General features: G+C 47.4%; 1 protein-coding gene across 6 annotated transcripts in view; it reads left to right on the top strand.

Annotated features, from left to right (window-relative positions):
- ACSL6 (acyl-CoA synthetase long chain family member 6) overlaps nucleotides 1-23,247 on the top strand; it is a 774,575-nt gene that overhangs the window by 203,381 nt on the left and 547,947 nt on the right. The window lies entirely within an intron of this gene.

The raw sequence follows: 23,247 nt of genomic DNA on the forward strand, positions 1-23,247 counted from the left end.
GGCGCTCGTTATTCTGGCAGTGCTTTAAGTGGTGTGGTACATTGAGGGGGGCTCTCGTTAGCACGGGTTATGGACTTCCTGCTGCATTTTAGCTCTTTAATCAGAAACAAAAGGAGAGGCTGGACAACCCTGCCTGCCTCCTGTTATGGAAATCAAGTGACATCATGCAGCAGGTTTAGCTGAAGCACTGCTCGGTTACACGGCTGGCTTCAGGTGTCAGCATTTCGGATTAGACAAATAAAAGGCAATGCCTTTTCTTTTTTCTTATCCGAAATTCTGACACCAATGGCTGCGTGAGAGGTTGGCGTGGCTGTGGCTAGTCGGGTGAGCTCTGGCTCAGGAGTCGATCTCAGAGACTGCAGGGGCTTGGCTGTGGCTAGCCCCGGCCCACTTAAAGCTCTGTATGCTGGGGAGCATCTCTGGGAGGAATTGATGGAAGCACTGTGACCCTGCACTTTGTGACACCGCTCTAGCCAGGGATTAAGTGAACTGGTCATTATCCACGTCTGGGCGGTGCAATGGTACCAAATACTGAGCATGTATGTGCTGCTGTTATGAATATTCATGTCCTTTCATGGGTTGAGGGCAAGATGGTGTAGTCATCAATACAGCACACCTTTGGGCAGTTTGTATTGCTGACACGTTTCAGTATCAATTGTTTTAATAGGGTCAATAGGACATTCAGCCCCGACGTGACCAGTATCTGCCCTGGGATTGTAACTATGAGAGGGGCCTGACCACATTGATCAGAGGAAGCAAGGGCTGTCAAGTCCCTGGCCCGGACGGCATATGTAATGCCCTTACATGCACCCAGACTCCTGGCAGAGAGTGTACTGGCACCCGTGTACACACGTGGCAAAGCTACTGACCCTATGAGTTACCGCGTCCTGGCAATGATGGATGCATCAGCCAAGCTGTTTGCGAGGCTGTTATTGGCCGATCAAATGTTGCTGTTTAATCAGGCAGGCTTCCGCAAGTCCTTCTCTACTGTGGATATTGTCTGCGCAGCAGTCACGATCACTCAAGGGGCACGGGGACTATGTGACCAAGACATCTATGCTGCCTTCATAGATTTCAGCGCAGCCTTTCATGCAGTCGATATCAGCAATGTATGGAACAAACTTCCATGCATTGCTCATGCTACTGTATGTATTTACATGCTACTGTATGTAAAATATGCTCATGCTACTGTATCAGAACAGCTCTGTAACTGTCAGGCCAGATGTTGGGGAACACTGGCAACCCTAATGATGACTTACACTGGCCTGAAACTGGGGTGCATTCTGGCCCGATGCCTTTTGATCTATATTTGGCTGGCCCGGCATAGTATTTGGGTGACGCATCAATATATCCCCCTAAATTGAGCGATGTGAGAATAGCGTGGATGGGGTGCAAGACCCCTCGATGGCTCATGGTTGCAAGAGCTCTTAGGTCGTGTGGCTGTGTGCGCCAGTTCACACAACCGCAAAATGAATACCTAAAACGGTGACCTTCGCAAACCTGGGAAAATCCTGGTCAAGTCTATAGATGGGCACTCTGCGGGGAGCGCATTGAGAATGTAAAAGATTGCAAGCATCTTGTGGTTGTCATCGACAGCAAATTGGCATGGGAGCCACAGGTAGCACAGCTGGATGTGGCGGTCAGGCAAGGCATCTGTGGCATTAAGCTCTTGGCAAGGTCGCATTCAGGCTACTCTACTGATGCAGTAACTTGGCTCTACAAAGATTGACCCCGAGCTCCTATAGGGCGTGGCAATCTGGGCAGTTAAAGAGCTAATCCAGGCAGCTTGCATTAAGGGTATCGCGTCCTTTTGGCGACACCCGTTTTTACGACGGGTGTTTTTCCGCGGGAGTTTTGCTAAAAATTCCCATTTACTTTTTATGGGGGGGGGTTGGAAAGGGTAAATAAAGGGTGGGGGATGTGGTAGATAAACAAAATGTAGTAATGGGGGATTGGGGAACCCCCTGAACCTCACCAAAAATGTTTGACAAAATATTTCGATGACATTTTTCGGCAAAACACCCGTCGGAAAAAAGGGGGTCGGGAAAATGACATGGAACCGCATTACAACTGTTAAAGTTGCATGAGGAATTATAATAATTATAATTGTGTTTTCATAATGTGCGATCAGGATTCGAACCTATGTTGTGCTGCCAAGACAAACGCGTTGCCCCTGTGCTGTCCTTGCTCCTCGAAGCTGTTTCCTCGAGCTAGTCATTCATTCCATGACATCACATCTCCTATATAGGAGACTTAGCTAGTATTGGAAGATGGTTACCATCGAAGATAACCTCCTCCTCAGTCTTTTTGTGCATGAGGTCAATATATTTCAGCGCTTTGCTATTCATGGGACTATGACAAAGGTCGCTAATGACGCTAATACTTGGGGCCTGTAAATTCAGTCTTGAGATTCGGGGCGTGTCCGCTCCTGGACCAAAACGGGTGACGCGGGAAGGTATCTTTCCTCCGGACAGAATGCAAAACTGGGTCAACCTGACGGCCAAACCCAGAAGTGGCGCTTACCTGTTGCAAGATGTGGCCTTAAATGGAACAGGCTCTTATCGAAGGAGGTGCCCAACACAGGCGTTCGCTCCGAGCACATCAGAGTCCAGTTGGACTTGGTTAAGGCACGGGAAATAGTAGGCGCGGGCTCTGGTTTGGCAAGGGAGGATGCGATCACACCTGCAGAGTCGGTAGATTGAATGTTGTCGAATCAGCAAAACACCTGTTATGTCTCTGCCCTTATTTTGGTCTTTTAAGAGGTGTCATCATCTCCGGGCGGCGAGAAGGGATCACCCACAGAGCTCAGCGGGGGGAGGGGAAGCTATTTGGGAGGGTTATGGAGGTGGCAGGGGGGGGCAATAACCACCCATTCATTTATCATCTCACTCGGTTTTGTTTTTATGTGAAGGAGCACTTTGATAAGTTTGGGGTAGAAGGGAGAAATCCTGGCCTAATACTGAATGAGATCTGATTGGGCGACAGGCTGCATTCGTTTTGTTATTTGAAATTTGATATTGATGTTCTCCTGGAGTTTAATTGTTAATGGTGTTTGACTTTTTTAGTAGGAATTATAGGCATTTTATGGACAGATCCTGGAATGTTACTTTTTTTTTAATGGATGAATAACGTGGTGTTTTAAAAATGGTTATTTCATAAAAAGAACAGGGTCGTTCTGGGTCTGAACACTTCCACTCCTCCTTCTGTCGACCCATCCCCACCCCATCCACCTGTTCTGCTTGACCACCCTTCTCCACGTGCTGAAACCCCCATGCAGTGCTGCCACCGTACAGGCAACGTTGGCCTCTGGCCTTGTCAGTGTGTATAGGTGCAGTCATTGCAAACAGCCGAGATGGTGGCTGCTGTGTGTCTTTCGAAATGGTCCTTTTATTTGCCACGCCCTGCACAGTCCTGCTGATGTTTTTGAAAGCTTCCCAGATGTGTCATTTATTAATTTTTCTGTTGTCTATCCATGTGCATGCAGTTTGCATTGCGATTTTTCTGGTCTATACATTTAGGGCCCGATTCATGGATTATTTTGCACTGCTGAAAAGTGGCTTTGCACTGCCTACACAATCCCTGATCCAGGGAACTTGCTAAGTGTATTTTTGCAGTGCAAAGTCACTGCAAAGTCAGTACATAGTCATTTTTGCAGATGTTTGGGTCTACAACTCCCATCAGACATGGCCAGCATTGTCACTGGTGAGAATAACAGGAGTGCCACTTCTAGACACGTGGACAGCTCCTAATCTAATGCAATAACTTCGAAAATAAACCACCAGCACTATATCAAGTGCATTGTAGAAAAACGTAGGAGAGCTTGCTCCTTCGGACTAAATCCTACTGTGCCACATTATGACTGTCTTGGGAAGTTAGCTCAGGGGCAATGCGCTCGTCTTGGAAGCAAGACGACGGACGGGCTTAGAAACCTCTGGGTATTAAGCGCGTCATAAATAACGAATTTCAATTAAGAGATGGAATTAAACAGTTGCTCAACATATGAGCCAATGACTGACTCCACGTGCTTCACACACCTTGCTTCTCAATGTATACTCCAACATGGAAATGCCTGATGCACCTGCCATTTTTAGTCTCAATCGGCAGCTCTTTGGAAGACTCGTGAATTCAGGTGGTTTGGGGCATTTTCCAAAAGGGTACTCCAGCATTTTCCGTGGAGCTAGGATAGGAAGATGATATCACAGACCATGGGTGTCTCAAATATTTATAGATAAGACATCTTTCTGGAGCAGAAATACAGGGCAGGTTTAGTGGTAGACGTGTGCCTTCTAGTAGAGAATGTCTTCTCTGTATCCGCTCCCTCCTGGATTGCAAGATCTGCTACATTTTTCATGAGCATCCTGCTCAATGATGGGCAGAGTAGCAAGGAGAAGCGCTTGAAGAAGATGAGCTGGGATACACGAGAATCAGATACGGCACAGTTGAATCAGACAATATGTCTCCAAAATATCATCTTAGATTGTATAGAGTAATTCTCTGGCTTTATCAGGAGAAATAAACACTCGTCGTAGAATGTATCCTCTGCCCAGAGCCTGTCACAATTTCAGCTCGCATGATGGCAACCGGGCCTGTTCCACGAGGATCATTGGTTGACGGTCTTCTGCGGTGCGCATTGTGTCTGCTGTGACCATCGTGCCGGGTAGGGGAGAGGCCGGAGGGCAGGCAGATAGTCCTGATGGTTGAAGGCCGCTTGCCTTTGGCCAAAGCATGTCTTGATGGAAAGGTACCTTCCTTGGAACGGGGTCAGCAAGCTGAGGAACGGGGCTCCCTATCTCAGGGCGTTCGTATGGGGACACAATGTTCACAGTGGATCATATCCTGCTCATGCGCGGAATACGAAAACACATGGTCAGATCCAACAGAGCTTGAAGGCCGGCCATCAATTCCAGAGGGTGCCCGTCGGCTGCGTCCCTGACTAGGATGCCAGTGGTGTGACTAGTTTATTTCCTCTGAACACAAAATGGGATGTGGCGTGTCTTTTCTTCGGTGGTCTGTTAGTGTCCATTTTATTGTGTTTTTTTTCGCGGATCTATTTTAATATTTTGCATGTTTGTTAAATTACCTTTGCTGTAAATGTCGGTAGACTTCGTTAACCCCCTTCTGCCTGCTTGTTACCTTACCCTTTGCTTTTTGGCATACTTCTTCTGGCATACGTTGAGACATGCCAGCTAGGTAGCTCCGCTGCCGGTACATATCATGGAGCTTGCGAAGCGCAGCCTTGCTGTGGGAACCTGGGATACGCACCGGCCCATCACATTATCTTTCAGGTGAGGGTGGGAGGGGATACATCTTCCCCTTAGTTTAGGCCCAATATTCACTTTTCACAGAGACGTCCTGGCTACTTCACGTGACGTCTCCCACGGCCTGCCATCAGCAGCATGTGTTACTATGCCCCGGGCTGTGAAGAGAATCTCGCCCTGAGGGCTTGGCTGCTTTCTTCTTCCGAGCCTCATTACTCCATCCTCTCAGGTTGAGTGTGTAGTCGTGGGTTGGATTTCTTTGTGGTCTGTGTGCACTTGCCACAGTAAGGCTAGTTTCACAGGATCTTCGCCGTGATGGGCTGAGGGAAGCCCTGAGGGATGAGGGCTTACAATATTTACAGCCAGCCTCCCTTGAGGCAGCCTCTCTTATTTGCAATAATGTTAAACAGGATTGGTTCCTAAAAGATCAGCAGCGAGCACAGGAGAGCCATGGAAATTCACAAGCGTCGAGTAATTGCGCAGTCTCAGTGAATTCTTTGTCTTCCAGGGCAGGTGCCATTTTAGCAGATTGGGATGAGTGTGCGCATGCGTGGTTAGGCTACTATTGGGAAAGGGAGGTTTTATTTCAGCTCTAATACGTGGACACAAACCTGATCCTCTGCGACCTCATGTCTGCCCCCACTAACTCCACCATGCACGTCCCATCGCCGCCCGTTTTGTTCTGTTCTCATTTCAGTGCCTGGCCCATTCCGAGGGCACGGTCCTGCCCGAGCCGTGCACGCTCAATAACTCACGCGGAAAGGATGTAACACGCAGGGCATCAGCATTTCTGGCAAAAGCCAGCGACTTGATTTCCTGACTGCCTTCTGTGATACTTTCGAGATTCTCTTTTTAACCCCTTTATTTTCGACACCAGCCTATCTACTGATGGCATCAGCAGGCCTTTCAACTAATTGCTCCTGGATGGTCCTCGGTAACGATTTCACCCTCCCCAGGGGACATCTCTCATTTGACAGGCGCTGGCCACGGTCCCCAGGGGGTGGTGTCCTCTGCGCCTGACTGATCTCCCCCCCCCAACCCACCTCAGGACAAATGCAGCGTCAGAATAAAGGCCTGCTTCTTTCTTTCCCAACCGCGCCTCCCTTAAATAGTGCTCCTTTCATGGTAGGGGTCAATATGGGCGCCATTTTCTCTCTTTCATGCCAAACAGCTGAAATAAATGTGGGGCCGGACACAGAGGTCCCTTTAATGCAGTGGTATTGTATAACCATAGAGCGTCAACATGCTCTATCACAATTCACTGCTCATGTGTAACTTTAAGTAGTATATAAGGACCCACAAACTTTGATGACTCCTATTTATTTTTAAAGTTACCTTTCAGTGCAAGATGGTTCTTTTTTTGTTTCTGTCTGCTGCTAATGAGCCCTTCTTCCAGTTGTATTTCCTCTGCAACACAGACTTGTTAAAGAGCACGTGCAGGCGAGATATTTTGACAGGTGATGGGGCAGAAGAAGCAAAAGTATAGATTTACAATCCCTTACGTTTCAGAGCTTAGAGCAGTGGACAACTTCTACCCTGTTGGCTACACCAGATACAGTTATTGTAAAACAAGCATTGGCAATGCTTCTGCACTCTTTTTGACTGCTTACTCTCTGTTCTCTCCTCCTCTCCCTTTCTCCCTATCTCATCCCCTCCTCCCCTTACTTTCTTCTATGCACTTACTCGATCCGAATTGTCCCTGAACCTAGTATGATAGCAACGTTGTCTGTCTCCTCCCCCTCCCCTTACTTGTTTTTTTCACCCCACCCATCCCCCAGCACTATCTGAAATGTCATCAGGCCTAGTACGATAGTCGCTTGTTTTGTTCCTCCCCTCCCTTTCTGCACCCCTCTCCCTCACCTTTTGTTTTCCTCAGGCTCTACCAGAAATGTCATCAGGCCTAGTACGTTAGTCGGCCGTCTGTTTCCATTTCCTTCCCACTCTCCCCCTCCCTTCCTTATCTATGTCTTAGCTCTTGCACTATCTGAAATGTCATCAGGTTGAGTACAATAGTTAATTTCACATCCTTACTGTTCATGGCCTGTAAGTATGTCATTGTATTTTCCCTTGTTCCCTCCCTTGCCTTGAAGCGCTTTGAAACACATTGTGTATAGGTGCTATATAAATAAACTATCATATCATATCATAACAGTTTGGGCTTTTGTATATGCATAGGAAAGGTACTTGCCTGGCAAATGCCTAATACTGTACACAAGCAAAAAATGTTGTCTTTGCCAAAGCTAGCTTTTAACAGGACTTCAGTGAACGATATGCATAGTGCTTATAAATCGAGTGGCGAAAGGCAAACCTGGTTAAGATATTTGTATTACACCAGTAGCGTGTTTACAATGCCAATTAAGGGCCTGATTCATGGAATGTTTTCCTATGGGAATGAGCCATTATAAAACACTGACATGAATTAGGCCCCATGTCGTTAACTATCAGAAAACTCCTCTGAAAAGACACTGGCATGCACTTTGGTTGCAAAGTTTGATGATAAGGCTTAAATAAAGCAAGCTCAAAGAGTTCCCAGGAGGCAGTGTTTTTCGGCGGGGAGGTACAGCAACTGGTTTGGAATGGCCATAGGGATTAGCATGGCCACGGGCAGTCAATGGGTGGGCAAATAACCAAAAACACCTACAGGTTGTGCATCCCTCCTCATGTGCCATACCTTTGTGTCTCTCCTCATACGTCATATTCCCTATCTGTACTCTACTGCCATAGTTTCAGCTCATAGGTGGCGCTAAAGCACCTAATAACCCAAACTAAAAAGAGTTATTTCGATAAATAACGTACATCCTTTTAGGTTTAGGCTTTCTCCAGCATAAGTGAGGAACAGGTTATCATCCCTCCACTTGATGAGTCTGCGGTCTGGTTTTGCATACACTAAAGCTAACAGACACATTAGTTAGAGCGCTTGAGCTAACTCTGGCCAGAGAAGGGTTTCTAAGCTGAGATGTAAGATTTGGGTCATTTACATAAGAGATAACATAGGTGGTTAGTTTGTTCTATTGGGCGGTTGACATAAAAAACCAGTGAGCCCAGGTGTTTGACGGCCATGGTCGAAGATTGGCTTAAGGCAGAAACAATAACTTTTCCTGCAGCTTTTCCCTGATAGTGTTATCACCACAAAGGTGTCCTGTCTATGATGAACTGGTTCTTTATAAGGGACTTTACCAGAGGGGTGAGTGTCCACCCTCCCAGATCAGCAGTCATCCAGATCCTAAAACATTGCCCGCCAGTGAATTCACAAGCACTGCAGCCACAGAGGGCCTCTGGCCGAAACTAAAAGAAAGTTGCTCTACTGGTGGCCTGTCTTCCCTCGTCACCTTCCTTGTGTAGAAGATTTCAGTTCGTTCTTAGCGAGAAGGAGAGATGCCCCCCGTGAAAGAGATCCCTTAAATCGAGTGCCTGATTCAAGGACAAGGCTGTATTGAGAGCATAAAGCCTCTTGACTCCACCATGCAAGCGCCTGGAAACACCAGGTAGTGCTATCTGAGAGCTTAGAACAGCAATAGCGAGTTTTTATATAGCTTTACATACTGGATACCGCCAATTTCTAAGCACTAAAATAATAATTGTTAGTATTAACCATTTTACTGGTACTCAATTTACCAACCTTAGAAGTCTGATAGGCTGGTTCAGTGGGGGTTAAGGGTTGGGGTTCAGGTTTGCAGCATGCATGTTGGCCCTTAGTCAGAAGCAGCGCTTACGCGCGACCTGCAGTCTGTGTTGCATCTACAGCAGATCCAGGTTCCTCTGGATTTCACATTGCTTTTTAAAGCGTTTCAGACCACTTTGCCAAATGTGAGGCTAAGCCGGGCCCTGCCGGCCCCCCGGTTCCACCAACCCATGGCAGGTCATTATCCTGCTACTGCCACAACCATGATGGGAGATGAGCCTGCCGCCATGATTGAGTCAGGCAGCTGTGACTGACAGACGTTCCCGCCAGTCAGGATTCAGGATTCTGGCAGCTCTCAGGAATCTACCCACCACCAGCCGTGCCTGCTCCCGCCCTTGGTTACCCTATTACGTAGTTACTGCTCCACGGCTTGCAACATCCACTTCTCGCCACCGCTGCCCCCTTCACTGTGCTCTCTGCTGTACTGTCATTCCCATTGGGTGCTGTACAAACAGGAGAGTTACTTCTCCCTTCCTGCCTCCTAGTATTCGTTTCTCGGTGGCCATCTCAGTGAGGCCTGGACTGTTTTCTGTCTTTTTGCTCCAAAATAGAGTTTTAGCCTAGGCTGGCTGCCAAGAGCACTCTAGCCCCTCTCCTTTGACCATAAAGCCGTTATGGGCCTGGCTTTTGCTCAGGCTCCTAAATCAGGCTTCGATGTATACATGACTGGCCGTGGTGACTGCAGTGCTGGAAATGGAAAACATTTACTGGAGGAACTGTCATCTCTTTGGAGGGGGCGGGGCTGTGGGAAGAAGGGCGTGTGGCCCCCGGCCATGTAGCGCAACACAGTGGGCCTCATTACACGGTAGGCGCTAAGGGATTACCGGCACTGGTAAGGTCACCTGGTCTGACCAGGCGTTAAGGACGGGACCCGCTGAGGGACTTCAGAGCTAATAACGGTACCGCAAATTGCGGTACCGTTATTCGCTCCTTCCCCAGTCCCATTGAGCCCTATGGGGGCTCAAATGGGAATGGGGAATGGTATTTGGAATGGGGACTTACCGGGTCCTCAAGGGTCGGAATGACCCGATAAGTCCCCATACCGCCTGCCCAGACCCGGTATGCGGTAAGGGAGTAGCCATGCCGCTAATAGCGGCATGGTTACCTCCTACCGTGTAATGAGGCCCAGTGTCTCTTCACAGAACCCAATCCCAGGGATTTGCATAAAAGCAAAGAGCATTATAGGAACATCATAATGTCCACAATTTTAAATGTTAAACATGGTGATCCAGTAAGGAACACATTTAAGCGAATAATGGACTCTTCTGTTTTGATTGGTCAAAATATTTACCCTAATAAAGAGATGCCTTTAAATTGCAGAACATATATACTAGTTTTGCAGCTGCAACACTGTATGCAAGCCTTTGGCAGTTTCTGCATTCTTCTAATCCCTGCTGCGCCACTAGAAATACACACGGTGTGATTCTGAGCAAGTGACTTTGCCTGCCCTTTCCTCGAATGCCACCGCTATCTGTGTTTAGTAAGGCTATGCAAATAAGTGTCAGCCCCTGCAGGCTCTTGTTGTGTATGTTTCCTAAAACACCTGCTAGGCAGCCACGCAGTAAGCATTTTTCAACTGGGGTGGGGAGGGAATTCAATGCATAAAACCAAGTCACAGCCTAGGGGGCTGGAGTGGGTGTTAACGTGGACGTGGAGGAGATAAATTCATTCAAACGTTCGGCAGGGGTACTTCTTGAGGAAGTTAACACAACCTATAACCGCAGTGCAGGGAAAAGACTGTAGTACACATGTGGCCAGACATAGCAGGGATGTATGCGGGTCAGCGTCCTGGATAACATGGGAGCAGACACGGTAAACGATAATGTTGTTGCCTGTCACAACTTTCGAGTGTAGCTCAAATGTCCGATTCCACCCTCACTCACATGCCCTGTGGAAAAGCCGTTCTAGGTCATTTGGTCGAATCTAAATGGTCGACAGGTCAAATGGTCGATTTTTTTTTTTTTCACATTTTTTTTGGGGGGGGTCCCCTTCAACCCTCTTTTTTTTGCTAAAAACCCCTTTTTTCCCTAAACGAAAACCTAAAATATATATATATATATATATATAAATTTTAAAAAAATTCGATCATTTGTCCTGTCGACCAAATTGTGTCGACCATTTGTCTGTCGACCATTTGACTAGACACCTGGCAAAGCATACAGTTGAAGTAGCACACTAGTGTGCCTCGCAAAGACGAGCTGTGAGGGAAGTAAATACGAAACACGCAGCCAAAAAAAATAAACTGGTTACTCATGCGTGCAATACTTGTAATAATACAGCTTCAGAACAGATCTGGTCGGTAGTGTTCTGTGCTAACCCCTGGCCCGTGCCTGCGCTCTGTGGAGTTACAGCACACGTGAGCAACCTTTGCTTCAGCGAGCAGACTGCTTTCAGAAGACTAGGCAGCGCTCCGTGCCAAGTCTTCTGAAAGCGGTCTGCTCGTTGAGGCGCAGGTCAGCGCTCCGTGCCGAATCTTCTGAAAGCGGTCTGCTCATTGAGGCGCAAGTCAGCGCTCTGTGCCGAGCCTTCTGAAAGCGATCGGCTCGTTAAGGCACCGGTCAGCGCTCCAGAGTCATGTGCGAGCCTCTGAGTCTGTGGGACGGAGCGGTGCTCTAGCAAGATGTTTTTTGCCAGAGCGCTGCTCCGTCTTGCTCCGTCCCATGCCCCGCAGTGGGTGACTGGCTACCAGCTTAAAGAACGCTTTCTGTTCCAAGTGCACACAATGTTGCCTTGGTTAGCCATGCCCACGAGTGCAGGTGTCGAGCGTGCACAGGGGTATGGGCCCATCAGAAATGTCAGGGTAAGTTAGGAGAGTTTGGAGGACCATTTGAGGGTTTCAGGTCTGTAGACAAAAATGGGCCTCGGAATAGAAAGAGCTACGGTATTCCAACACATGCGCACATTTAGGCCGTTAAATGTGATTATGCGCCGTCTTTACTGCATGACATGTTCATTGCAAACAGAAAGAGAGAAAGGATTTGCGTTTCCTGTGGGCTGTTTAGCTCTGTGTTCTTTCTCCTGTTAACCAGGGGGTGTCCTTTAAGTGGGACACATCAGTGCTACCAGGGAAGCAGTCCTAAGGGCTGACAGCTCAAGCATCCAGGGCGACCTAAAGTTACCTCCGGTGTCCTCGAGCTAGTGGGAACCAGTGGTCGAAGTGGGGGAGGGAGCGGTGGGGAGCGGTGCTCCTCTACTTCTTTTAATTACGTTTTATGTTCCTATACTTCTATTTTAAAAAGAAACAGTTCCGGAATGGTTTCATTTTAAAATAAAAGTGTAGGAATATGGTGAAGCTTGCACTTTCAGTGCAATGGACTGGACGTTCCCTTAAACAACAGGCACATGTGTTTTGGGGTTTGCATTGTGCATGGCAATGGGGTTTGTGGGGAGTAGTGCAGGCCAGTAGAGAACATAATTCCACTATTCCACTACTTCTTTTCGTACACTTCGACCACTGGTGGGAACCCAGTGCCAAGGTGCGGAGCGTGCACGGGAATGCGGGGGGCTAAGCACCAACAGGGACAGCAAGCACCGGAGGGAGTAACGCAGTGAAGCAAGGGCGACCGGAGGGGGCTGCAAGTGGGAGCGCATGTCGAGTCTGCATTTGCATGACGGCGTCTCGGAATTCACATGATAAAACAACAATTCAACATGCAGCTGCTGGGAAAATTTGCACAGTGAGGTTTTAATTCTAGAAAGTAGCCATTCCTGGGTAAAGACAGGTGTATTGGCCCAGTGGTCGAAGTGGGAGGGAGCGATTGGGACCGGAGCTCCTTTACTTTTGTAGATTACGTTTTATTGTGCCTATACTTTTATTTGAAAAAGAAACCGTTCCGGAATGGTTTTGTTGGAAAATAAAAGTGTAGGAAGAAGTTGAAACTTGCACTTCAGTGCACTGCACTGAACGTTCCCTTAAACAGCAGGCGTGTTTGGGGTTTTGAACTGCCTGTGCGAGGCGGTGTGGCTATGGGGTGTGTGGGGAGCAGGGGCAGGCTAGTAGGGAACATAGTTCCACTACTTCTTTTCTTACACTTGACCACTGCACCTTAGAAATTGATGAAGGCCCTGACACATCTCGTGGTGGCCCTTTAGATGCGGGGTGGGGAGATTGTGCATGTATTTGTGAACTGTTTTTGCATATCATCTGAAATGTTTGTCTCAATAAATATGTGAATACAAAAAAAGAAAAAAACACTGAATACAATCAGTCATTTGGCACACAGTGCTCCCGCTGCATACCATAAAATGCCAACTGTGAGGGAGCCCCTCTACAGAGCACCAATAACCTGTTCTCTGGGATGGTGGGGGGCCTCACTCATGTGTTACCGCTCTCTGCCATACCAGAGGCGAAATATGCATTGATGTATTAGTCCGGCCCACCCACAAGAACAATTCAGCAGTTGCCCTACGAGCAGGTATACCAGCAGCAACAGCCGGCATGGGCATCATGAGTGAGGTCAGGCTTGGGTGCAGGCTTTTATGCCAGCAGCGGGTCAAATAAGTAAGTGTGGTACCTCCGTGGCATAGAAGAAGCAGTTCTACAGCAGCAGCGTAGAGCAATGGCCCGGGAGTGAGCCACCTACTGCAAACAGTCCCACCTCGACGCGCTTGCGCGCAGCTATATTGAGGACACTAGATCTCCACAGCAGAGCGATGAGCTATGGTGAGGCTATGGCAAGGTAAGAGAGGGGAGCCTGCCCATCCACAAACCCCATAAGGCACCATCAAGACTAAAACATGTTCAAGTGGTGAATGTGAACCAGATGCCACACGCATTGTCCCTGTATTGGACAAAGCAGTAGAGCAGCTTCATCCAGAAACGGCAAGCACGATATGCAGGCTAACTCTCAACTCCATCACACGCGCCCCAACCACCAACTACTCTTACTGTCTCCATCCCCTCCCCCACGTGTTCACCCACAAGACTGTAGTTAAGCCCGAGCCTGCCTTGTGGCTGTGGCGGGCAGCCGAGGTGCCCACTTCAGGTGCCCACTTCTGAAAAATCCCCCCATCATCCTTCCGCATCGCTCGCGTCACTCTTCCTGTTTTCCACCAGAGTGTGTAGGGCAATGGCCAGAGCGTTTGGGCCCGGTGCTTCGTCTTCTCCATCCCTTTCTGGGATCTCTATTGTGTGTTTCCTAGCAACGACATTCCATGTGTACGCATGGATGTGGGATAATGGCATCGCTCCCCCAGCAGCCAGCCATCATCGGCTCTCCATGAGCTGAGTCCATTGCTTAGCTTGTCAAGGGTGAGGGCACAGTGTCAGGAGGCTGGGGCCTTCAGGCTTTCATCCAGAATCGGCACCCCATAGAAGAATCTCGAATGATCAAGGGAGCCATTTTTAAATGTCTCCCACCCAACGACTCGTGGATCAATGAGGAAGCCTCTCGCGTTGTGATGGATGCCGTCCCAATGCGCACCAGGGGATCCCGTTATTTAATGAAGCATTAACAATTGGAGGCCAGCTGAGACAATCCAGCTTCCCGCTGAAAAGAAATTCCAGTTATTTGACCTTTGCTTAGCAGCCGCTCAAAATGCACAAATATCTCATTCCCAACCCGGTCGGCCATTTGCTTAAAATCGGCTCGTGTGCCACTGGACAAACGGGCCGCACTTACATATTCATTCCTTGTGTGACAGACTCTTGGAGCAGTAGCCAATTGGAGTTTATTTCTAAAACGAGTTGCAAAGTGTGCGTTTTGAAGAACATTTGTTATCTGAGCAAAAATAATACCAACACTGATCCGTTGTCTTTTTTTCTTTTTGCACAATTCCACGCAATTATATGCGGGGAGACCTCCTACAGACCCCCCCCCCCTTTTACTCCCCATTCATTATTAATTACCCTAGTCCGCCCCCACATATAATTGCGTAGAAATGCGCAGTTCAAAATTCGACATTTTCGGCCTCTGCATTTTTTGCCACGAAACTATGGGATGCTGCCATCAACTCGACTAGCTTGCACCGTGAAGTAAATCAGCAAGCTGGCCCTCTTTGGCCTAAAAACCGCCAGTTTTCACCAAAGAGAACTGGCCGACACTCGCATGCTGGTCCGGCACCTCCTCCATTACCCTATTGGCCAGTCCCAGTCTGATTGCGAGTTCCCACGCCTCTGTCCTAGCCTTGAAGCCCCTGACGTTGTCTCGATGGGGGACCAGTTCCTAGGGGGGATGTAAACCGTTGACTTCTCCGCCTGCATAATAAAGTGTGCAGTTCGCATACCACGGAGCAGGGAAATAAAGGCTCCACTGTTGGCTGAAACAGCACATACATTAGCGCGTGTTCCGGACATGCTTTCGAAATTCGGAAATGTGCCTTACTTTTCTTTAACAAAAAGACGTATTGCAATTTTTTGAGCTGTTTTTACCAAAGCGGTTAGTAAATAGCTGAGTTGGGGTGCCAGCTCAGATTAATTAATCTTTTATAACACGCTTAATACCGGACGCCAGTCTCTAAGCACAGGACCAGAATTTCGAACCTGTGTTGCTCTGTGTTGTCTTGCTTCCTAAAGAAACTTGTTGCCCCTGAGCTATCCTCCCGGCCTTAATGATGCATAGCATGTTATGTTATTACTGGGCTAGACTGGCATTTTGGAGCGGCCAGCCTAGCGCCTTTCTTACTGTGGCATGACTTTTAATGTATCAAAAGTCGCTTTTAAAAAAAATCGGGCATGGCAGTTTATTCTGGGAGAAATACGTGTGCGTGGACCAGAACAGTGGAGGGAGCTGAGACAGGGGCGCATCCGAAAATATTGCACACAGTGATGGGAGAGCTGGGGCTGGTACTGCTTGGCGGTGACCATTGAGGCCGTGATTCATGGAATTATTTGCATGGTAAATCGGGACATTGCGATCCAAACCACGCGCGCATCTCAGTTTGTTGATTAATGGAATTGTCTGTGTGGGACTTTTTCATACTGTATGGGGACCTCGTGCAGCCTCAGCATGTCTCTGCGAGCAGCCGATTGCGTTGCGCGAGACACCTCGCAGAGCGTGGGCGTGGCCTGTGCATAGACCAGAGTTTGGGGCGGAACAGGCAGAATGGGAAAGAACAAGGGAAAATGTGGCTGTTACGTGGGACGGCCCGTGGGCAGTCCATTGCATACCCACTATTGCATGTAATGATACGTATTCACGGATCCGACCATGCAACCTCTCGGCAGGGAAATGGCCATGCAATGCCACCTGAAGGCAGGCGAAAAGACACTTGCGCATGGAAATCTCTGCGCAGAGGTAAGACCGGGCATCAGATGTAGGGGTGTGTGCATGCAATCTGTGTTTTCCGATTGCACTTGGGGGTGCTCGTAAGCAGTGTCGCATGGTGCCGGAACTGTTTTAGGATGTTTGCACGCATGTGTACCGGAAAATGACAATTTTTATGATGCAAGATATGTATGTTGAGGGGGTGCTGGGAAAAGTTACGAGGGACCCCATGCAACGCGGGATGCATTGCAACGCGCGCAAGGAGTGTGCAAAGGTTTGGACGTTCCGGCCGCGACTTGCGCTTGGGGTTACTTTGTGTGGACAAATCCATGAATACGCGTGTCGTGCAGATTTTCTTATGCGCGAGGCAGGGGTGTTGCTAGGTCTGGAAAAGACCCGGGGCTACACTGATGTCGGGACTGTCGGGACTGGGGGCTAGCTAGCCTTTTGGTTGTAGCTCCTGAGATTCTATCCGGGGCTACAACCAAAAGACCAGGGGCTATAGCCCCTTTAGCCCCCCTCTAGCAACGCCCCTGGCGCGAGGGCCCACGAAGGTTCGTTCTCTGCACGCAGGCTTTGCGGGATCTATGCGCACCTTTCCATGAATCGGGCCCTGAGTCTTTTTTCCAGCTATTCCCAGCTCAATCCTTTACCCCATTTGTTTGATTTCCTTCTTAAGCATCATGGTGGCAAATGCCAACAAACCATGGCATAAGCTTTGGGAACACCCCTAACTCTCCAAATAAAGCCATTCGTCAACAGCTGAGTATCTAAAGGCGTACCCAGATTTGATCAATTTAAAAAAAATGTGTCTCTGTCCCCGTTGCCCTGAGATCACTGCACTAGCTCCCACTACCACGCTGTGTCGAGTTCAACGCGTTATGCATCATGTGCACACAATACAACACACTGGCCTCCGGTTTTTCTCCGATACCAGTGTTGCCACCTCAATAAAGCAACCATATTTTATTCACCTTTGTAGGCAGCTGGGCCGATTTAATGTTAAATGAAAAAAAACGAACGTCTCCCTTTGACGTGGCAATGAAGAGGAACCCCCCCCTCCCCCCAGGCACTAAGCAGATGGTAGCGCCCCTACTGCTGGGAAGACCGCGAAAAGGCATGCGTTTCCATAAGGTCTAGGAAAGAAGCCAGGTCGAGTTCAAATTGTGTTACTAATGCCTTTTGTGAGCCATGGGCCCTCACTATGCCTAGGGCCGTAACAGTAAAAACGTGGAATTTGAGATACCACTGTTGGTAAATGTACTACTTAATTTTGAGTGAGGATCTCATGATGGATTAAAAAAATGTATTAAATAGAAAATACTGCATCGGGTAAAAAGGACTGATCTACTTCGGGTCAGACTGGGATATGAAATCAGCCCGGGCAGCAATGAAAATGTGGCCGACAATTGTGACATAGCAATGTGTTACTTTTCATGACAGACTGTTTGATTACTACCCAAGGAGGAGTTTGGAGCAATATTGGTCACAGATAGTGCTTTTGGAAGCCTATTTGGTCAGTAACATTGGTCAAAACGACCAGCTGCACGGTGCAGTAACTCATCAAGCTGGCCACTGTGGGCAAAAAAATTGTCCTCTTTGACCCAAAAAATAGTCCCCCACTGTCATGTTGGGGTGGCCTTTGCCCTAATGACCTGCCAGAGCCGGAATTTTATGCATGAGGTACTTTGTGTAGCCAGTGCCTTACCCAGTGGTGCAAGTGGGCCGGAGCGCTTGAGAGCAGTGTTCCTCTACTTTATTACAAGTTTTACTCTTCCTTTGCTTTTATTTTAAAAAGAAAATATTCCAGAATGGGTTAGTGTTCAAATAAAAGTGTAGGAATAAATTGAACCGTTCCCTTAAAAGCAGGTGCGTTTGTTTGAGGGTTTGGTTTGCACGCGGGAGGGGGCGTGGTGTTGGGGTTTGCCAGAGCTGGACAGTAGGGAGCATAGTTCCACTACTTCTTTTCGTACGCTTCGACCACTGGCTATACCACATACTCATAATGACTCCCTTTGCATTTGAAGGGCTGAACGGCAATGTAGCAGTGTGTGATTCCGAGGCTACAGAGCGACCCGCTATCCAGACAGGCAAGATGCGACAGAGCTATGCGGCGCCGCCCCTACACCTGCGTCAGGGGGGAGGCCTCTGATATGAAACACACACAAATAGTTTCCAAATTCAAGGCTAGGCACTGAGAACTGAAGCAAAAGTCAGTTCTGCTGAGTCGCTTTTCTTGTGGAAGTGACATCAATAACTACTTTTTCAATCTTAGCAGCATATCCAATGTAAAATAAATATATATGTATTTTCCATCCTTAGTTTGTTTAGTCCACACCTCCGTACACTGAGAACAATCAAGGGGCCTTTGTTTAGTCCACACCTCTGTACACTGAGAACAATCAAGGGGCCTTTGTTTAGTCCACACCTCTGTACACTGAGAACAATCAAGGGGCCTTTGTTTAGTCCACACCACCTCTGTACACTGAGAACAATCAAGGGGCCTTTGTTTAGTCCACACCTCCGTACACTGAGAACAATCAAGGGGCCTTTGTTTAGTCCACACCACCTCTGTACACTGAGAACAATCAAGGGGCCTTTGTTTAGTCCACACCACCTCTGTACACTGAGAACAATCAAGGGGCCTTTGCTTAGTCCACACCTCCGTACACTGAGAACAATCAAGGGGCCTTTGTTTAGTCCTCACCTCCGTACACTGAGAACAATCAAGGGGCCTTTGCTTAGTCCACACCTCCGTACACTGAGAACAATCAAGGGGCCTTTGTTTAGTCCACACCACCTCTGTACACTGAGAACAATCAAGGGGCCTCACGGCTATGCTGCTGCTCTTACACCACAGCTCTTGCTGATTGCGGTGCTACAGCACTATTCTGTAATGGCCAAATGCACAGGGAATCCAATACGGGTCACAGTGGGCACTCTAGAAATGGTCACTATTCCTATTGGCACCAAAGCCTATATATGCAAATGCCAGGAGACTTGCCTGCTGTGATTGCAGGGACAGAGCCTCAGATTATGATGGACCCAGTGCAGGCAACCCAGAGAATGAATGACATGTCAGGGCCTTGCTAAGTAATGTAACCAAACACTCTGCTCTTTGGGTTTCCTTCCACATGCAAAAGGTTTATCGCTACACACAATACTGCAGCGCTCACCCTGTCTGTGACAATGCAGGGCTGAAGATGAAAAAGAATGCAGTAGGGCTGCGGTCTGGGCTTCTTGTACATTCGAGATCTTAGCAATTGGTCTTTTGTTGAACGGTGGCTGCATACTCCAAGTTGCAACTGAGCTGCTCAAAGTCCAGCGCAAGCATTTTCAGGGAACCATCAGGGACTTGTGCATGCCACTCTAACTTCCTTAAGGTGGATATACACCATGCGCAGGGAGCCCTTCAAGACCACTGCTAAAGCACAAGCTCACTCTAACAGGGAAGCGGGAATGCTTGAGTAAGGATTTTACCCTCAGGCAATTCTGAACTTCAAGGCTTCTTTTCAAAGAACAAGCTCCTATCACTGATAGATTCTGAGGTTTTGGGTTTAGAAAGAGGAGTTTCTTAGGTGATCTACTCACTGCCACGTCTCTGACTTTTCCCTCCCATCCAATGATGCTCCACCTCGATTTCTGGCCAATGTTTTCAATGAAGTAATAAAGAGAACAACTACTCCCAAAACCAACCTATTCTGCACTAACCACATCAATGATATGATTGGTTATTTATAACCTGCTTAATACCCAGAGGTTTCTAAGGGCAGACGCGAGGATCAAACCTGTGTTGCTCCGTGGCTTCTTGCTTCCAAGGCGAGCACGTTGCCGCTTAGCTATCCTCCCAATCATGAAATCAGACAAGCATCTTGTTTAATGCGTAATGTAGAAGGTACGTTATTTTTAAATGTTATGCTTCTAAAAAAATAAAATGCCTCATTTGTTTTAATTAGTTTATACAAAACAGATTGTCTTGTTGAAAGGGCAATGTAGTTTTTATAATATCCAATAAAGAACTAACTAATTTACACATAAAAAAGCATTTGAGCAATTGGGTTTGACAGGGCTTGGCTTTTGCGCTCTCTTGGCTTTAGAAACCCTTTTTTGGTTATTTGCATTGATAAATCAGCTGAGATATCTGTGAATGGTTACATTTCATGAAGATTTGCTTTGTCTACGGGGGCGGGTCATGGGGTCCTCTTTCGCCATGCCACCTGGAGTCACGAGTGGATGGGCCGTGAATGTAAAGGCCACACTAAACAGTGATGCGTTGCTTCTTTTATCTGACACCGAAGTATGAGCGCCTCTGCATCTTTATATCTGAGATCTCTGGAAGGAGGTCAGACTTTAAGCTTAATGCAAATAATGCACAGTGTCGAGCCCACGTCACCAAGAATTGTTTGCTCAGCCGAATGTTGGTTTGGCTTAGCAGTGCATTCAAAATAAATAGGTATATTAAGCATTTATTGACTATTAGTACAACAAAACAACTTGATGGCATGACATTAGACAGTAAACTATGAGGGATATTGAATTTAACGTTGTTGGGATAATTTGGAACCATTCAAATATTTCTTCTGCCAAATTTGTTCTATCTTTTTGGCTTGTTTCCTCTATCTCTGGCACTTTCAGGATGAACATGCTCAGAACGTTTTCAGTAACTTTGTACCCGGTGAGAGAAAGCGAAACGGCCTAAATATGTCTAAAGAAAGATGGGAAATGATGTGCACTTTGTTACCCTTTTGTGAAAAGGTATAATCGTGCATTTGCATTACGAACTCTGCCATTAGAGGGTGAGGAAATCAATTTGGGGTTGTTTTACCGCGGCTGAAATGTTTGCGACGGAAATGACAGCATGAGAAATGTACGTTATACAAAATTATTTCTATATTTCCCATTCGGACATCCACGGTAAAACATCTCCAAATCATTAGAAACCCTAAACCCTCCAACCCCTGTCCACACCCATAACACACCCCCATCCCCCTACTTACCTTTCATTCCATTCCGACGCGCTGTGTCCCTGCAACGCTGGTTCCCTTTCACTTTCATGATCAGGAACCGGCGCCTCAGGGTCCTTTTCTTTTTTGGTTGGGTCAGCTGCATGGGTGTCCCCCACAATTCCCGCTCACTATACCTCATAGTATAGTGGGCGGGATGTTGCTGGGGACACTTGCAGCCTTTTTCTTTTTTTGACATACACCACCAAATAGATACTACGAAATGTCCTACAAACATTTAGTGAGTAGGACATTTAGTAGTATCTATTTTCGAACTTTTGGTGGTGTAGGCCATTTAGATTCGGTCATTTTGGCTGAAACCAGGAAATCTACACATGACTAACTTAATTGGACAAAAATTGAAGTACAGTCAATATCGCCGGCATTTGTGGTGTTACTTCAGAAGTGGCAAACGGCTACCCTTGTTTAACACAGGTGTAATGTGCAGGGATTTCCTAGAGCCTAAGGATCACCCTGTTTCCTTATTCCGTCAATTCGTTTCCTGTATCATGGACGCCTTTTGTGAGACGGATCTCGGCTCAACAAATAGGGTGTTGGCTGTGGTTGTAATCTGCCTAACAAGCTTTGATGGTGATTTACAGCTGAATTAGATTCAACCCATGCCATTGATGCAATGTACGCCATAGGAAATCTGCGGGTCCCACAAGTCTCAACGTGTTTGGGCAGCGTTTTTAGAGCCAGCCTATCACACCCATGTTTGTAATGAATACATTCTAGAGCACGTGGTAGGTTATTTTGGGAAACCACATGGGTAAAGGAAATAGCAGACAAGTAAGGCACTTTGACTGGGTTCCCTGTTGGGCAGGCTGTTGTACATTATTTCATCCTCATAAACCTCAGACCGGCTGTGAAAGATAGCTCAGTTCACAATGCAAGAGCAAAGACTGTTCCTAGTCCAGATGGCTATCGGTAATCAATTCTGGGATCAGGCACTGTGCTGCTGCTCCAGCTCATCTTCCATATAATCGAAGATCCGGCAGACTCCCAGCCCAGCTTTAAACCGCCCATTTCATTTAAACCTCCTTTTCCCAACCTGCCCCGAAAACATTTCATCCATTTTTAATTTCTGAAGCTCGGGCAGAGCCGATTTAATAGTTTCGGTGGGTTGCTTGCATAACATGCAGCGCCTTTCCTATGCAATACTTAATGATGTCACTCAATTGGCCTTGTGGTGTTGTCCGACAAATTGTAGGCATCCTTAGTAGTCTGTTATCACAGCCACTTTATGTGGTCAATGTCCAGATTATCCAATGGGGGAGCCAGCGAGGAATTAATGGCCTTGGTGTAAGTCTTTCCCACTTTGTTACTTTATGTTATGTTACATGTGATATTAGCGCTGTGAACATGCTCCGCTGATCTCTGAAAGAAGGCATGCGCATTTACAGAGCACCACATTGGTTTTGATCTGTCCCCAAAGAACTCCCAAGTCCAAAGTCTTGGACCTGCCCTCTCTGCTCTGAGGAGCCACACAGCTTTTAACATCGTTTGTAGCAAAACCATGAATTTACAAAATAGCAAAATCCCGTCCGACATTTCCGATATTGACATAGAATCTTTATGAAGAGAATGAACATGTAATGACATGCTTTGGCACATTGTTGGTCATTCCCAGACCGAGTTGCTTTTACAATTTGGTGGGTAGACACAAAGCCCTGAAATCGAACGCCGTGTTCGGCTTCCGGGAAAGACTATCTCCACTGCTATTTTCAGAGAAAATCTGGGCAGGCCCTCTTAGTTATAGTTCACTCCTGCCTGTTGGGTCTCCTAAGGACAAGTTCCGTAAAGTATTGACAAAGCCAACAAGGTCCGCATACCTTCACGTAAACACTAGGACATGGGCTTCCCCATAAACTACAGGCTTTATCTGGGACTCTAAATCTCCTGATTCATAGGTCACATCATTCTATGAGAATGGTTGGCATTTGAAAGTCAACTAAGCCCTTTAGAATGATGAAAATAGAAAGTCAATGTTGTGGAGGCTAACTTTTAGCAAGCTTACATTTTGTCAAGTGGAAATTGGACTGGTCCCAGTGGTTGCCAGAGAGTCCGAGTCCAGACCTGGTCTGGAGAAGGGGATG

This window comes from Ambystoma mexicanum, chromosome 3p, assembly GCF_040938575.1.
Source record: "Ambystoma mexicanum isolate Mex_15411 chromosome 3p, UKY_AmexF1_1, whole genome shotgun sequence".
In the NCBI taxonomy this organism is placed as follows: Eukaryota; Metazoa; Chordata; class Amphibia; order Caudata; family Ambystomatidae; genus Ambystoma; species Ambystoma mexicanum.